Below are 18,490 nucleotides of genomic sequence, written 5' to 3'. Positions count from 1 at the left end.
GTACAAGCAGCACATGGGCTTGGGCAGCATATGCGCCAGTCTTCTCTTTTTAAATAATCAGAATAGTCAGTTTTGACTTTTCAAGTCTGGATATCCTCACTATTTCCTTTTTTGCTCAATCGCTGTGGCAAGAGCTTCCAAAACTATGTTTGATGATAGTGGTGAAAGTGGTCATCTTTGTTTTGTGCATGATCTTAAGGGAAGGGCTTTCAGTGATTCACAGTTGATAATGATATAAGCTGTGGGTTTGTGGTAGAATTTCATTAAAAGTAAAAGTAAAAAAGTAAAGGCCCTCCCGTTGATCGTCGATTTGCTCGAGCGGGCCCAGTAACGTCTCCATTGGAGACTTTGTTGTTACTGTGTCTGGCATATCGAATACGTCACGGGGAGCTTGCCAGGCTCTGCCGTGCGGGCGAGATCCTCTAGGTAGCTTGCCGGGCTCTCCGAGAGGGGCGGAGGAATCGAACTCGGGTCGGCCATGTTGGCTGCGTGCAAGGCCAACGCCCTACCGCTGTGCTATCGCTCTTGCCACCCCTATTTTGTTGAGTGCTTTTATCATGATGCATTTTGGATTCTGTCAATCAACTACTGATCATATGATCATTTAGTTATTGTATGATTTTTATTTTTCTTTGCATTGATACTTTATATCACATTGATTGACATGCACATCTCTTCCTATTGGCAGCCATGTTCCCTGAGATCTGAGTTACAACTATCAGTTTTCAAAATGCAACCCCTTCTCTTCCACGTGGAGCTACCCAAAGTGTGAGATGACTTGCTTAAATAGCTTAACATGAATGGTTCGTTTTTCCTGACAATTGCTCTTGATTGGCATCAATAAGCTTGTATTTCTTTCTCTCTGCATCACTCAATCGAGGTTGAATGTAGCTCCTTTGTGTTTCAGTGACTCTTTAACTTATATGTCTTGGCTAAGAACCGAAAGAGGACATATACGTACATATTCTTCTTCCATGGGTTTCCTGCTCAAAGAGTTGGTGCCTCTCATCCAGAGGCTTAATGAAAGGCTTAATGAAAGTGCGGAAGGTGATTCTGGGATGATCAGGAAACTTGGCAGCCAGAGGAGAAATTGTTCTTGCCAAGGAGGACAACTTACTGTCAAATTCGAATGGTCATGCTTAGGATGTTTTATGTTTCATCTAGTTCCTAACTGAATTAAGTGGAGAAAACTAAAAGTTCTTGCACATTTCACTGTTTCTGCTCTTTCCTTCAATATGCAGATGGAGTAACTCTTTAAAGCTTCGTGTAGTCTGGGTCAGAAAGAGGTGCTTTGTCTCAAACACTGGGAGTGGATTACATGGTAGCTGACAGTGCCAGCAATCGTTTGAGAGGGTAGGTTTTGATAAGTTTTTTTATTTTTTAGGTTTTTAAATTTGGTATCAATATTACTGGAAATGTGTATATTTTCAAAATTAAAATGTTGAATGGCTTATATGGAGGAAAGGAGAGAGCATGACTCAGTGCAAGTGAACAAGATTAATTGAAAAGAAATTTACTTTCCCTTCAGAAGAGAAAAGTGAGAGAAGGCTACCTAATTCTTTATGACTAAAAAAGGAGCTTTTTCTTATGGCATTTATCTATTTCTGTGAATGAGAACCAAAACTAGAAGATAAAATTGTTATCAGGTGTGTATATGCTTGGATACAGTTATCAATTATTTGTCACTGTTTTCTGCCTCAGGTTGTGCTAATCATTTTGGATTTTATTTCATTCAACTTTTGAGATAACTTTAAAATATTTTTTCCTGTTCCCACAATTGAAGAAACTGACACTCAGAGAAGTTAAACTTAAAATTAGGAAGGAAGCCCAGCAATGTATGTATTACCGTTACTGTTTTCATATTTACATGTGACTCATTAGTCATAGGTCAGGAATCAAGCCAGAATGTAGTTAACAGTTGAATAGTGTAATTAGATTTCAGAAGATAACCTTTTCTTTTTTGTAGATTTCACAAGTCTCCCTTTGAAAGAACATTATCTCTGGCCTTGACTACCTCTTATTTGTATTTCATGATATAGAGGTTTTGAAGTCCGGGTGGGGTTTAGGGAAGGGTGTGCTTGAAAGACTACCTTTGCCTTTTTGGTAAGATATACATATGCTCTATGGAAGCAATGCTAAAATAACCAAAATAGGAGCTATCTCAGAGTGTTTTGTGTGACCAACACAAAGAACACAAAAATGAAATTAAGCACAAAATAGTGCAGGAAATCCCTCTGAGACGATTCACTGGAGAACCCAGGCGCTATCTCTGGGAGATTTTCTTTGTGTAACATTGAGTGGTGGCTGATTCAAAAGCTTAGAAGTGTGACCCCATGATGGTAAGGAGTGGTGCAGAGGCAGTGAAGAAGTGGAACTTTGTCCTGAGAAAATGAAGGGTAAAGCTGAAATGGGGTGTCCAATATGGTGTCCCGAATTAAAACTCCACTCTTACAAAACCTGAGCTGGTGACAACCTCTAAAACTTCAAGCCATTCATCATCCTCAGCAGGAAGCTCAGAAACCTTTAAGAATAGGAAATGACCTAAGGGCAAATTTCACTTTCCAGTCTGAGGGTGGAGCAGCATTGAACTGAGTGACCTCTCTCTAGAAATACCTTCACTGTAACACCCCACCTCCACTTCAAACCCACCTTTCACTCTTTATAGGCAGAGAAATAAAAGACTAGTTAAAATGGAGACTTTCTACAAAGATGAAGGAAACCTGACAATTTACCATTTTTTTTTTGACATCACAACCAGCTATACTCAGGGGTTACTCCTGGCTCTGCACTCAGGAATTACTTCTGGCAGTGCTTGGGGGGGACCGTATAGGATTCTGGGAATTGAACCTAGACCAGCTGCGTACAAGGCAACCTAACCTGCTATATTATCACTCTGCCCCATACCTATTTTTGTTTGCTAAACCTATGTTCAAAATTATACTTTTTTTTTCTTTTTGGGTCACACCCAGCAATGTTCAGGGGTTACTCCTAGTTTTTCACTCAGGAATTACTCCTGGCAGTGCTGGAGGATGCCAGGGATCTAACCTGGGTTGGCCACATGCAAAGCAAATGCCCAACCCGCTGTGCTATCGCTTCAGCCCTCAAAATTATGCTTTTGGTGGAGACTACATGGTCAAACTTACGGGACCAGAGGATGCTACTCAGATCTACTTCAGAGTGGTATGCAGGCTGCCAGGCAGAAGCCTTAATCGATACCAGGATTGTTTAGTGTTGGTTGTGCTTTTGGTCAGATCTGATCGTGACCCCCAATTGCTGCTCTGACCCGAAGGATTAGACACCTGAAACAGTGCCAGGAGCCAGCAATTATGAATTTTTGGATGTGGTACTGGCCTGCCTTCTCTAAGGGCAATATCTAATGCTACAAGCTTGTGACTAAAGATTCCCTTACAAAACTGTAGCTGATTCAGTGTGACCACAAATATCCAGTGGTCATCCAGACCTACACAATCTCAGGCACTTACTTGATTTGGCAAGTGTGCGTCCATGATCATTGCTTAGGCTAGTTTGTACTTGGGTTTCTACCTCTAGCCCGCGCATAAAACCAGGTAAGTTGAACTAATAGGGGAATTTAGCAGCATTGATGGATGAGTACAAAAACCTACGACTCTCAAAAGAATGTTCAGGTCCACAGGAAACAGTTCCAAGAAATAATTCGATTGATCAGTGAAATAAAGAAATTGGTGGAAGAGACCATTAGGTCCAGAGAAAGCATGAAAGATAGCATACAAAAGCTGTAAATAGAAATCATTGAGCTAAAGTGTATAAAAGCTGATCTAGCAAATGTATTAGTGGACCAGCCATTCATACTCCTGGCCCAGTGTTTCCGTTTTGTTGGCTTCTATGCACTAGAAGACCCAAAGGGTGATGGTGATGCTCGGATGAAGCTTGTGGGATTTTTGATGAAACTGAGTCTTGAGACTGAAATAACAATCGAAATAACGAATGGAAGTCAGGTTCATGGAACAATTACAGGGTATAGATGGCATTTTAAGGCTGTGAAAATGACCCTGAAGAATAGAGAAACCGTATAGCTACAAATACTAAGTATTCAAGGAAATAACATTCGATATTTTATTCTGCCAGGTAGCCTATCCCTGGATACACTACTTGTGGGTCTTGAACCTGAGGTGAAATCTGAAAAATGGGAATCTGTTGCAAGTAGAGGTTGAGGCCGAGAAGAGGGAGTGGCTGGGCCAGAGGAAGAGGGTGTCTTACATGATCATGTCTTTCAGAATTATTGTTTCAAAATGATATGTGATTTTGTGATTTGAGATTTTTTTGTACAGGTTTTGTTTGTTTATGTAATTTTGAAATAAACATAGGTGTGATGCAAATTCCCCTCTCCTACCCACTTTCACACACACACACACACACACACACACACATACACATTAGTGGGACACAGCTGCAGAATGGAAGAGCTGAAACTTAAGTTAGTGAGCTCAAGGACGAAACAGAGGATGTCATCAGTAAAGAAAAGGAAAGAGAAGATATAATTAAAAAAATAAAGAAACACAAGAGAATTATGGGACAGCATTAAGAGGAACTGGACTCAGGAGTTCAGAAGAAGAGGAGAATTCAGGTAAGAATTTCTTGTGGAAGAAATAATAGCAGACAATTTCTTCAATCTGAGGAGGTAGACATATAACACAATTCAGGAAGCCCAAAGTGTTTCAAAAAAGTAAACAAACAGAAGAACACTAGGACACATTATAATCAAAATGATAAGATCCAAAGAGAGATTCAGGCTTCTAAAAAGAGCCAAAGTAAGGACTCACATGTAAAAGGACCCCTCATTTCTTACCTAAGTTCTCATCAGATTTCTCAAATGAAACTCAACAGATCAGAAGGAAATGGTATGGTATATCCAAAGTCCTGAATGAGAAGAACATCCAATTAAGAGTCTTGTTTTGGGTTGAGATATGTCTCAGGGATAGAGCACTTTTATTTTATTAATGAGGCACTGGGTTTGATTTCTGTCATATATAGCAATATTTATAATTATTCTTTTAAAATATAGCTTTATACATATATAGCTATCCATATCTATCTATCTATATACAGCTATCCATATATATATATATATATTTAAAAGCATACTCTATCTTGTCAGGTTAACCTCTAGATTTCAAAAAGTGATAAAAAACAATAGTAAAAGACATTCGTGGTTACTAAATCAGCTCTGTAAGAAATAGTGAGTGGCCCTTTTTTTAAGTCAAGGAAATCCCATTAAAATATCTGAAAAATATAAAGTGGGGAAAAGGAGAACAATAAAGGGGACTTAGAGAATGAATGTGGGACTTACTTTCCTTAAATTTAAAAGGGGAAAGAGGCATGTGAACTATAGATAAAAATTACACGGTAACCTTAAGGCAAAAATACTTAGGAGAAATTCACAAGAAGAGGCTAATGGAAAGAGATCACTGTATAAAAGTTTGGTATCAAAGTGCAAGAAGAGAAAACAAAGAAAAGTCAAAGAAACAAAACCAAATTACAAAACATCTAAAGTCCTCATTAAGAAATGGCAATAGGTTCTTCTATGTCAATAATTGCTCTAAATGTCAATTAATTAAACTCCCAATCAAAAGCCAGAGAACAGCTTGGATGAGGCTTGAAACAAAATTGAATCTGATGTTTACAGGGAACACACTTGACCTCTCACAATAACAAGACTCCAAGTAAAGTGCTGGAAAAAATCATGCGGATAATTGGTAGCCTAAAAAAATAAGAGATGCCTATACTTATATCAGACAAAACAGAATTCAAATAAAGAAGGTAAAAGTTAGGATTAGATATTATATAAAGATTAAGAGATCAATAACTCAAGAGGACTGAAATTTAACAGTATGAACTGGAGAGATGCATCAATGGCAACATAAGTGTATATGAGATTTTTAACTTCAAGTGCTCACAACTGGAGAGATCAGCCAGACAAAAATCATTAATAGAACAACATCCCTAACTGAGGAATTGGAAAATCTGGAATTAACAGACTCGTACAAGGAATCCAACTCCTATAACTCAAATATACATTCATCTCCAGTGCACATGAAACACTCTCCAGTTAGACCATATCAGAGTCACAAAATTACTGTCCATAAAGCAATGAAAGTAGAGATCATATCAAGTTTCTTTTCAAATGATAATGCTGCGAAGGTAAAAATTAATTATAGAAGTTGGAAATAAACCCCTATCCCACCTGAAACCAAAATTTTGAGATTAAACAATATGTTGTGAATGGTCATTGAGTCAGAGGCACAATAAAAGTTTAAAGAATTCAGATATTCCTGTATTCTACTTCATTCTTTTGAAAAAGGTTACTTTTTGCTTCTTCATGTTCATATTTTAACAGATTTGGACTTATACTGCAGTTTGTCTCTTGAGTGGGAGTTCAAATATCTGCTCGTTTCTTTTGGACTTTATTGAGATAACTTTTTTTTTTTCAAGTTGGGATGATTTGACTCTGACCTGTGCATGTATAATGTTTTATACACACTTAGATAAGCTTCCTACCACCGTCAGTTCTGAGTTGTCATTACTGAATTACTAATTTGAATTTTTAGCTAACTTAGTTTCAAATTTCTTATTTTTGAAGCTTATAAGACATCAAATTTAAGTCGGAGCTTAAACTAGTCTATATGCTGAATGTTTCCTGTTCTCAGACCTGAACAGTATAAAATGGAAAGTGTACAATGATAAGCTCATCCTTTATTACTTTTCCCGTGGATTTAGATATCCTCCCAAAATATGCCTAAATTTCCATATACCCCAGTGACTTCAGATAGTTATTGCTTTTTGTTTATATGTTGTGCAGTTTATAGTTGTTCTACAAGAGTGGTAATGCAATGTGACCTTATTTTATTTTTAAAATGTTGCTCTCAATTAAAATATAAATCTTTTGAAATCATGTATGAAACTATTAGAATCTGACTCCTGTGTGCCTCTTTTACATTTGCCCATATTTTGTAACTTGCCAATCATATATTCCAACATACTTCACCTTTGGATCTTTTGCTTGCTTTTTTTTTCTGTCTGATATTTCTGATCCTAATTTCGCTTACATGATTATTCATTTTCATTGTTAGTACTTATATATAAAAAATAAAATTAAACATACATTTTTTCTTAAATAAATGTACATTTTTGATTGTTTATAACATTCCAACTGAATGCTCTTTTTTAAATCAAAGGAATCACCATCATGGGGCCCTTTTTTGTTACAGCTATTTTGTGTGTGTGTGTGTGTGTGTTTGTGTGTGCATAGGTGTAAGACATGCACACCAAGTGATGCAAGTTGCAAGTTTTAGGTTTTTTTTTTTTCTGGTGTGGGGTGGGGCTGCATTTTATAGTCTCTGAGTCTTGGCCGCTGATGGGATTACACGGCGCCAGGGGGCCAGGTGGTGGGTGTGACCCCCGCCTACTGGAATTTGGAGGATCTGGGTGGAAGATGCTCGACTCCAATTCGAGTAGGCTTGGAGGTCTCGGCCCCGGAACCCGCGTGGCTTTGTCCCTCTGCCAGTACCTTCATGTGTGCGGAGAGTGGTCTCAGCATGGTGGTGGCTGGTCCTGGAGGTCTTCGGCTGCCGTAGCCCTGGTCGGGATGGGGAGGAAAGCTCAACCCGCTCCCTTCCAAGGGACTCCGGGAAGGAACAACCAGGCGCGGGGCACTGTTCTCGTCCGGGATCTGGATTTTATAGTCTCTGAGTCTTGGCCGCTGATGGGATTACACGGCGCCAGGGGGCCAGGTGGTGGGTGTGACCCCCGCCTACTGGAATTTGGAGGATCTGGGTGGAAGATGCTCGACTCCAATTCGAGTAGGCTTGGAGGTCTCGGCCCCGGAACCCGCGTGGCTTTGTCCCTCTGCCAGTACCTTCAGGTGTGCGGAGAGTGGTCTCAGCATGGTGGTGGCTGGTCCTGGAGGTCTTCGTCTGCCGTAGCCCTGGTCGGGACGGGGAGGAAAGCTCAACCCGCTCCCCTCCAAGGGACTCCGGGAAGGAACACCCAGGCGCGGGGGCAGAGACTGCACTGCTCTCGTCCCGGCCAGGGCTGCGGCAGCCGAAGACCTCCAGGATCAGCCACCACCATGCTGAGACCACTCTCCGCACACATGAAGGTACAGGCAGAGGGACAAAGCCACGCGGGTTCCGGGGCCGAGACCTCCAAGCCTACTCGAATTGGAGTCGAGCATCTTCCACCCAGATCCTCCAAATTCCAGTAGGCGGGGGTCACACCCACCACCTGGCCCCCTGGCGCCGTGTAATCCCATCAGCGGCCAAGACTCAGAGACTATAAAATGCAGATCCCGGAACCGCGCGGCCGCATTCGTGGCCGCGCGACATCTTATTACCTCATTCCTACTTTGGACAAACTTGCAGGCTATCCGAATGTAGCCTGCCCACAGGGCAGAGTCTGGCAAACTCCCCGTGGCCTACCAAATATGCCAAATACCAGTAACAATGATGGGTCTCATTCTCCTATAGATCCGTGAATATAATCTCAGGGCTAGGATGAAAGAGACGTTACTGGGGCCTGCTCGAGGCAATCGACGATTAACAGGATGATGAAATGATGAAATGAAATGAAAAAATGGGGTGGGGCTGAGGGCACATTTGTTTAAGGCATATATGTGTCTAGACAAAGTTCCAAGTTCTATTGGCATATAATATGCCTTGTGTCTTTTAAAAATCAGTCAAACTATGTACTTACCTGAACGACTAATGTAAATTTGAGAGATTTGTTTAAAAAGCATTTCTTTGGGCTGGAGAGAAAACATACTGAGCACATGCTTTGTATTCAGTAAGCCCAGGTTCAATCTTTGCCACAGAATTGTCCCAGAGTGCATCAGTAGCACCACCCAAGCACAGGTGGGAGTGGCCCACGTGTACTTCTGGGTCTGACCCTCCCAAGCAAACACAAACACAAAACCAAAAAGTTTTGTGTCTTCTTGCACTTTGCTACCAAACTTTTATATAGTGATCTCTTTCCATTTCTTAAACGTATGGATGTTCCTCAGAGAGTGAAGACATATGCTTAAAAGAGGACTATATTGATTAGAACTTTAGGAAACTAATACATCAATTATAACAAAATTTCAATCATTCTCTCATATATTTTGGAACCATTTTAGAATATAGAAAAATCCTTGAAAGTAAGCAGAAATCTCAGGGCTTCAAATGATTTTAAGGAAGTAATGGATAGCACTATTTTAACAATTTATTTTCATATGTTTTCAATGTAGTCCCTTCTAAAATTTTGAATGATCAGGAAATATTTCTTTTCTTGGTTTTTATGAGGCATTTCAAGCTACAAAATGCTCATAAATTTTCACTAGGCATTATCTTCTAAGTTCTTCTATATATCGCTTTTGCTTCTGATACGTACGGACATCTTCAAGCAATGTCTTAGGAATTCCCTAGATCAATATAAGTGTTAATCAAATGAAATGAAAATAGAAGAAATGGATTGCTTTAGTTATCATTTGTTGTTGTGATAAATAACTTCATTTTAGTGGAGGATTCTCAAAAGATTTTTTTCTTGCTTATCTAACAAATCGCTGTCGAAGTTCATAGTTGCTGTATAACTTTCATTCATTTAATAATGATTTAGGGAGTTAAGAATAAACCCAGTTTATTCCACTCTATGACCTTTAATTATTTGTCTGAATCAAGTGGAAGGGGGAAACGTAAGTGCCTGAGTGACTTCCTCCCAGGCTTAATTCTCTGTACTATAAAGAGAGAAAGCATGGCATAATTTTTTTTGTTCAGTTTCTTTTAGACTTAAATTCTGACTCTCTTTGGCTTAATACAAGTGGTCACATATTTGTGATGGTATCACCGTAGCATTGTCCTCGTGTTGTTTATCTGTTTGCTTGAGCGGGCATCAGTAACATCTCCATTGTGAGACTTGATACTGTTTTTGGCATATCAAATATGCCATGGGGAGCTTGCTAGGCTCTGCTGTGCGGGTGGAACACTCTTGGTACCTTGCCGGGCTCTCCAAGAGGGACAGAGGAATAGAACCCTGGTCGGCCAAGTGCAAGGCAAACACCCTACCCCCTGTGCTATTGCTCCAGGCCATTTGTGATGGTAGTACATTTATTAAAAAAACTTAAATTAGAAAAAAATTATGTTTCCTACTCCATTAATAGAGTTGGAGGCTTAAAGTTACAACATTTGTTGAATATAAATACCTGTGTCAATTATATACATATATATTTTAATGTGTACAGGAATGAATTTTGTGTATTATATTGGTTCTCAAAATATTTTTGCGGGGTAGGTATGAATATGACTCATTTTGGAAAGTAATCAAGTTCAAGAAAGGGTAAGAAACTTAATGTCACATAGTAATGCTTGGTGACAACCTGGAGAGCAAGCCATAGAGCTCATGTTTTTAAACTTATTTATAAAATCTTAAATAAGATATTATAATGATAAATAAATAGGAATGTGCAATTATAGATGTAGGGTCTTGTGAGATGTTGCATAAACATATAGGTAAAACATTTTAAAGGCAAATTTTGAATGGATTACAAGTATAATCAACAACAAATTTTGAAAGTAAAGAGAATTTTAAGCGACCAAGATAACTGATATTTGAGTAGGATGAATATTGTGATAAATATTATGGTTGTCGTGCAAAAGAAAATGCCGGCAACTACTGTCAGTATTTGATTTGCTAAAATCCTAATATGTAGTCAAGACTTAATGATGTATGGTTAGACTAAAGACTGTTAGTAATTAGGGTAGATTTCTAAAATCTTCAAAAAACTTCAAAAATGCAGTTGTAACACTTTTATTTTGTATTTGATGGTGCAGAAAATTTAACTAAGGGTCTCACACGTACAAGGCAAGTACTTTATCACTAAATCACTTTCCTAATACCCCCAAATCTTTTTTTTTATTTGATATTTGGGCCATACTTAGGAGTGTTTGGGGACCGCTCCTGGCTCTGTGTTTGGGGTTGCTTCCAAAAGAGCTTGAGGATCATGCAGTGGTGGGGATTGAATCTCGTCCTTGGCATGAAGCATATGCTTAGCATGTTAAGCTTTCTCTCTGAAAATTTAAAATGTAAAATCTTGTTCACGATCACGATCACAACCATTCTGTTATTCGTCGATTGCCCCGAACAGGCCTCAGTAATGTCTCCTTCGTCCTAGTCCTGAGAATTTTTTAAAAGTGCCATATTCAAGGCTCTTTCAGAGTTAGGAGAATGAGACCCATCATTGTTACTGGTATTTGGCATATTGGGTATGCCACGGGGAGTTTGCCAGACTCTGCCATGTGGGCAGGTTACATTTGGTAGCCTGCCAGTTTGTCCAAAGTAGAAATGAGACAATAAGATGTTGCGTGGCCGTGAATGCGGCCGTGCGCTTCCGGGAGCTGACTTTTATAGTCTCTGGGTCTTGGACGTTGGTGGGATTACACGACGCCAAAGGGCCAGTTGGTGGGTGTGACCCCTGCCTACCGGAATTTGGAGGATCTGGGTGGAGGATGCTCAGTCCCAATCCGAGCAGGTTTAGAGATCTCAGCCCCGGGACCCGCATGCCTTTGTTCCTCTGCCAATACCTTGATATCTTGTTATGATTTTTTTCTTTTTGGGTCACAGATGGGAGTGCACAGGGATTACTCCTAGCTCTTCACTCAGGAATTACTCCTGGCGGTGTTCGGGGAACTATGTGGGATGCTGGGAACCGAACCCGGGTGGGCCAAGTGCTAGACAAACAGCCTACCTGCTGTGCTATCGCTTTAGCCCCTTGTTATGAATTTTGACTCCAGTTTAATGTTTCATTTTTGTTCTGTATGTCTTTTGCTGCCTATCAGCTCTTTCATAATTCCACAGTGAAATTTAGTGAGCACTCTTTGATTATTATATTTTATTATAGTTCTTTACCTTAATATGATTATTTAAAGATATATTAAAGTCTAATCTAATAATGTAAATTATTCCAAGAACCTTATCTAGAAAGATAAGAAACTAAATCGTACTTCAGAAAGAATTTTATTTTCATGCATTGGCTATTGTCAGAGAGTGTTTAAATTTTCAAATACTTGCTTACATCTCTAAGTTTGTGATGTTTCTCTGCTCTCATTTGTCCTTAAGCTCATGCATCCACATTTGAAGATAGAGATTTCATATTTTCCTCTTGTCTTCTTTGGCTTTGTTCACAAATGAATATACTGCCAAATTTTAAATTCCTTTATACTAGCAGCTTTTGACCTAATGATCCAAAAAGCAGTGGCATTATGAAAAACATTCCATAATTTAATAATTATAATTAAATGGTAAATGGAGAAAACAGTTGGTTATACCACAATATTTATACTTCACTATTGTGTTTCATCAGTTGACTGATTATATAAAACTGTTGCTGGGTTAATCTCACTAAAATTTTTTTTGGTCACATACTCTTATTATTTCATTTTATCCCATAACTTTGAGTAATATATATTTATATTGCTTATGTTTTATTGAAGAATATGGACATATTACCCATTTGAGTGTCTATTACTAAGACATCACACATAATTAGAAAAACAGCAGTGCACAAATCAGAAGGAAAAATGTGTTTTGGTAGAAAAAATTTGTAAATATTAGTATCATGTCTTTACAATCAAGGGGACATCTGATAACTGAGATCAATTAACTTCAAAATAAGTCTTGATTCTTCTTTGGAAGCACATGAAAATATAGATGTATGCTAAAACAATAATACAAAAAGTAAGCTGACAGATTGAAGAGAAACCCGCAGAAATTCTATAGAGATAAAACTGTACAGGTGAAAATAATATCAAGATTGAAATAAAAATGTGACTTTGGGAGGAGAGAAATTGTTCTCAGTTGACAGGGTAAATGGCAGTGGTTTTTGATGTAGAGGGGAATAACTAATGCTCACTATTCATACAGTCATCATTGATTTCTGTGTATGTACAGTAGAGGTTATCTTTCACCTTCTCCAAATAAAAGAAAATTCCACAGTCTCGATATGCTTTATCTTCTTATTTATTTTTTCTTATGGGCAGTAGTTCTCTGCCCAGGGCATTTATTTGACTTCTTGTAAGTTATAACCAGAGCTGGGAACAAGGACACATAATAGTATTAGATGTAATTATTTTATAATGTTTTTACCTGAAGACTGCAAAAACTTTCTAAAATGTGCTATTTATTTCAGACCTGTACTATTAATTGTTAGCTTGTGTTTATACTTTTTTTTTGGTCTTAACAACAGGCATCCATCATTGTTGTTGGGAAAGAATGTTTGCTAGGAAAACTGATTGTAGTTCCATTCTCTCCTCTTCTTTTTCTTTCCTCATCTGTAATCTAGAATACTAACTCTTACTTTGAAATTCTTGGGAAGATAGCTTTAAAAACATCATTCTATAGCATGAGATTATTATGGCTGAAATGTATATTGGACAATTAAAGCACATTTTTAGATTGGAAAATGAAAATAATAGAGCTACTTAAAAATAAAATTCTATGTAAAATCTCTTCTAGGTAGAATGCAATCTTTAAAAAATCTGAAAATTCTGTTTGTAATGGCACTACATACATAAGGCGTTATTATTTAAAGTGATGGAAATGTCACTGTGTCTTTCTTGCTTGAAACTAAATGCATCCATGACATCTGACAGAAGCAATACTAACTCTCAATTACCCACCTATGGTTATGAGAGACAGCAAATGCACAGGCAATTTCATTCACAAAACACAAAAAATATTTTAGGCATATATTGTTACAGTTCTTCCTTATCAACCTCCCACCCTCGACCCCTCCCACCTCTACTGCACTGAAGCTTTTAAGAAGAAGCAATCCTGAGTGATCCATACTCTCTTCTTATTTTCATACTCAAACTTTTGACAGGGATAATGGAAAATGTTCTACTTAGGGGGAAAAGGCACATTTGATTGAAAAAAAGTACCTCTAGGTAAAAAGGAAGCAACAGCCCTATTTTGCATGTCTTGATAATTATTCCCTAGTCTTCTCTCTTTTTTTTTCCCTGGCTTTTTGGGTCACACCTGGCGATGCCCAGGTGTTACTCGTGGCTCTGCACTCAGGAATTACTCCTGGCGGTGCTCAGGGGACCATATGGTATACTGGGGATGGAACTCAAGTCAGCCGCATGCAAGACAAATTCCCTCTTTGCTGTACTATCACTCCGGCCCCTAGACTTCTCTTTTGGGCATAAGGTGTTCTTATTCCTTAGGATAATTTCAATCCCCTTTCTTTTAAAAGACTCACAAATTGCTGAAGGGCAAGAGTCCTATATAGATATCTTCATGCCATTCAGTGTTCAGGATATGGTCAATGGATGTATAAAGTGCTCATTTTGGAGAAGGGGAAGGCACACCTGAGTGTCCAGCTGGGTGGCAAGGCAACACTACCTGCTGTGTTATGTCTGGTCACAAAAGTACTAGTAAAGGGCAAATGGTCTCTTCAAAGGAGTGTGAGATTAGCCTTACTTTCGAGAAATACACTACCTCTCTGCCGCTATAATGAAACAACAGTAGTGGCAGCAGTACAGAAGCTTTAGCACTGGTATCAACAACACAAGTTTCATGAGCAAACTGTACGTGGCAAGGGCTGGCAGAGTGATAATAACTTTTATTTGCTGTCACTGGAAAGAGAGTTACTACAGACTAGAGGGATCAAGAAACTTTTTTATTTGGGAGTTAATATTTTGCTCTCTGGACCTGGAAAAATGTGAATTTAAATTGGTGTAAGAGATAGTGAAGAAAAGGCTGTTTAAATGAGGGAACAGACAAGGAAAAGGCCAAAAAAAGAAATGAAAAAAAGATTAGATCAGTTTAGGGAATGTTATGTACAGAAGGATAGAGAGATAAATTGCAAGGTTTGGGGTCAGAGAGATACTCTGGAAAAGGCACTTGCCTTGCAGGAAGATGACCAGGGTATGATCCCTGGCACCAAGTATGGTCCTTTGAGCACTACTAGAATGAGTGATCCCTGAGCACAGAGGCATGAGTAAACCCTGAGCACCTCCAGGTATGACCCCAAAAACAAATGAAGAAAATTTTTTAAAAAATATTTTTGTTATTAATTCCTTATTTAGTGAAAGAAGTGAAAATACCTTTTTCTAAGCTGTAAATTGCCCGTTTGTGGTAGATTTTTTTAATCTACTCATGTGCTTATTTTTGCTTTTGTTTCTTTCATTATTGGAGATGAATTTTTAAATATATCTGATTTTGGATAGTATCACTTATGTTTTCTTTTTTATATTCCATTATTTTAGGTCTTACCCCCAAGTCTTTAATTAAAAATAATTCAATAAATTTTTGTAAATGAGTGCAGTGCAGATATTAAACTGTGTTGTAGTTTCATTTTTCTTTTTTGTTGAAGGGAACTTTCATTTCTCCAGTGTATATTCTAGGCTCTTTAGTCATGATTTAAATATCCACATATGGGGACAGAATGTGTCTAATCTTCTGATCTTATTATTCTTTTCCATTAGTCTTTGTGTCTGCTTTTGTTCTTAAACACAGATTTCAGAAAATTACATTGCTTTATTGCATCTTCTGAAGTCTGTGGTATGATGCTTTTATTTTTCTTCTTTTCTCTTAGTCTTGTTTTGAATATTTGGTATCTTTTGTGTTTCTGCACAAATTGAGGATTCTATTTCCTTGTCTTTAGGATTTTTATAGGGAGTACATCATGTCTATAACTAACTTTAGATAATTTTAATAATCAATCGATGATTATGGGATATCATACCACATATTTTTATCTTCTATTATTCTAACAATGTCTTGTTGTTTTGGGGATATGGTGCCGCCAGCAGGCGAGTGCATCAGCAGCCTGATGGCGCCTTCAGTCTTCCAGATACCCTAAATTGCTGCTGAGCCTTTGGCCAGACCCCAAAAACTTGGGGCAAAGTTTACCAAGAAAATAAACGGCCAAAAGTTAGGTATGTGGGAGACACACCCACAAACCACCTCCGGCCCAGCTACATAATTGGAGGCATGGCCTCTTTGGTTCCTGATCAGACTGCTTAACAGCCATGATCCCAGAGATTCAGAAACAAATCTCAGAACCCAAAGGCTTTTGGCAGAAATGTGTCTGGTCCCTGCAGTGGGTTACAGGTGCTGGGCCACCCCAGGTAGGAATAGGTTTTTTGCCTTGGCCTGTTCCCCCTGGTGGCGCGGTGGCCGCCATCCTCCAGAGTCCACTGGACAGTCAGATTTGGGCCTGCAGTGATGAGACAAGCGGAGCCTCATGGAATGGGGCTATAGCTGGTCCTTTTCTTTCCATCCCAATGAGACCCTGAGTTGCCGTCCACGAATGGCCTCTCTGGCTTCTGATCAAGCTGCTTAATGGCCATGATCCAGAGACTCAGAAACAAATCTTGAAACCCAGCAGCTTTTGGTAGAAATGCATCCAGATCACGCAGTAGGTTACTGTCGCTGGGCCACCCCAGGAAAGAAAGGGTGCTGTCCCTCCACCTGCTCTTCCTTGGTGGCTCCGTGGCCGCCATCCATCAGAGGCCATTGGACAGTCAGGATTGGGCCTGCAGTGATGAGACACGCGGGGCCTCACGGGATGGGGGTGGAGTCAGCCCTTTCCTCCCTGTCCCAACAAGACCTCGAGTCGCTGCACTCGAATGGCCTCTCTGGCTCCTGATCAAGCTGCTTAATGGCCATGATCTCAGAGACTCAGGAACAAATATCGGAACCCGGCAGGTTTTGGTAGAAATCTCTCCAGAATTAAGTGTTAAAATTTCAGAATTTCAAAATCGCGCAGCCACTCCTGCAGTCACGCAACATCATATGTTATTCATAACCAGCAATAGAAAACAAGTTGTCTACTGTTGCCTTTTCAGCAGATCTGAGTGTTGGGGTAAAATCCCAAATAATAATGGTGGATCTGGTGTCAAAATATTGAATGTGATCAAAGTAGAGAGAGAGAGTAATGTGGAAATCATGTGCCCTACACGTAGGGGGAGGGTGTGGGAGGGGGGTATACTGGGACTTTTGGGGGTGGAGAATGGGCACTGGTGAAGGTACGGGTGTTTCATTGTATGACCGAGACTTAGACCCGAAAGCTTTGTAACTGCTCTCATGGGGCTGGAGCGATAGCACAGCGGTAGGGCGTTCTCCTTACACGCGGCCAACATGGCCGACCCGAGTTCGATTCCTCCGCCCCTCTCGGAGAGCCCGGCAAGCTACCGAGAGTATTCGATATGCCAGACACAGTAACAACAAAGTCTCCAATGGAGACGTTACTGTGCCCGCTCGAGCAAATTGACGATCAACGGGAGGGCCTTTACCCGATATCAATAAATAAAATTATAAAAAATGAAAACAATGTCATATAGTTTTGACTATATAAGTCTTTAACCACCTTTGTGAAAAGTATTCCCAATCATTTTATAATTTTTTATTCAATCCTAAATGCACCGAAATGGGGTTTCCTCACTTCTCTTTCTTATAATTCCTTGTTTGCATATAGAAGTGTACTAGATTTTTGTATATTGATTTTTGCATCCTGTCCATTTGCTGTATTTATTTTTAATTTCTGGTATTTTTTGATATCTTATTTCCATATGTGTTGTCATATTATCTGCCAATGACTTTAATTTTATTTCTTTTCTAATTTGGATTGTTTCATTTTGCTTGATTGTTTTGGATAGGGGTTTCAAAACTATGTTGAACAGTAGTGATAAGAGTAGACATTCTTGGGCCTGGAGTAATAGTATAGCGCGCAGGGCGTTTGCCTTGCATGCGACCAACCTGGTTCAATTCCCAGCATCCCATATGGTCCCCTGAGAACCGCCAGGAGTAATTTCTGAGCTCATAAGCCAGGAGTAACCCCTGTGCATCACCAGGTGTGACCCGAAAAACAAAATAAATAAATAAATAAAATAAAATATAATAAAAAAGAGTCGACATTCTTGTCATTTTTATGATATTAGATGCAAAACTTTCAATTTCTCATTATTTAGTTAGCCATGAGTTTATATTTTATGGTCTTTATTATATTGAAGAATATTTTTGTTATTCCTAGTTTGTTAGGCTCTCCCGTTGATAGTCGATTTGCTCGAGCGGGCCCAGTAACGTCTCCATTGGAGACTTTGTTGTTACTGTGTCTGGCATATCGAATACTCTCGGTAGCTTGCCGGGCTCTCCGAGAGGGGCAGAGGAATCGAACTTGGGTCGGCCATGTTGGCTGTGTGCAAGGCAAACGCCCTACCTGGGAGTGGCTGGTTAGCTTAGTTGGTTAGAGTGTGGTGCTAATAACACCAAGGTCGCGGGTTCGATCCCCGTACGGGCCACAGGTGCAACTCCTAGTTTGTTAAATTTTAAAAAATCATAAATGGTTGTTGAACTTGTGAAATTATTTTCCAGCCTTTATTGTAAAAGAATGTAATTTTAGTCTTTGCTTTTATTGATGTGGTATCTTTAATATAATTAGACTCCGCACCAGGCTGTTTTCACTTGGGGCACCCCAGAGGGG

At 39.3% G+C, this 18,490-nt stretch overlaps 1 protein-coding gene and 1 non-coding gene across 2 annotated transcripts in view; both read left to right on the top strand.

The window, feature by feature from the left end:
* Positions 1–18,490, top strand: part of CTNNA3 (catenin alpha 3) — a 1,757,578-nt gene that overhangs the window by 189,337 nt on the left and 1,549,751 nt on the right. The gene's annotated exons all lie outside the window — the stretch shown is intronic.
* TRNAI-AAU (transfer RNA isoleucine (anticodon AAU)) lies at positions 18,235–18,308 on the top strand. Its single transcript has one exon. It is a non-coding gene; the product is annotated as a tRNA-Ile (tRNA).

The sequence above is a fragment of the Sorex fumeus genome, unplaced genomic scaffold (genome assembly GCF_029834395.1).
Source record: "Sorex fumeus unplaced genomic scaffold, SorFum_2.1 ptg000020l, whole genome shotgun sequence".
In the NCBI taxonomy this organism is placed as follows: domain Eukaryota; kingdom Metazoa; phylum Chordata; class Mammalia; order Eulipotyphla; family Soricidae; genus Sorex; species Sorex fumeus.
Note: the sequence above shows the minus strand (reverse complement) of the source record. Positions and strands in the feature narration are given on the sequence as shown.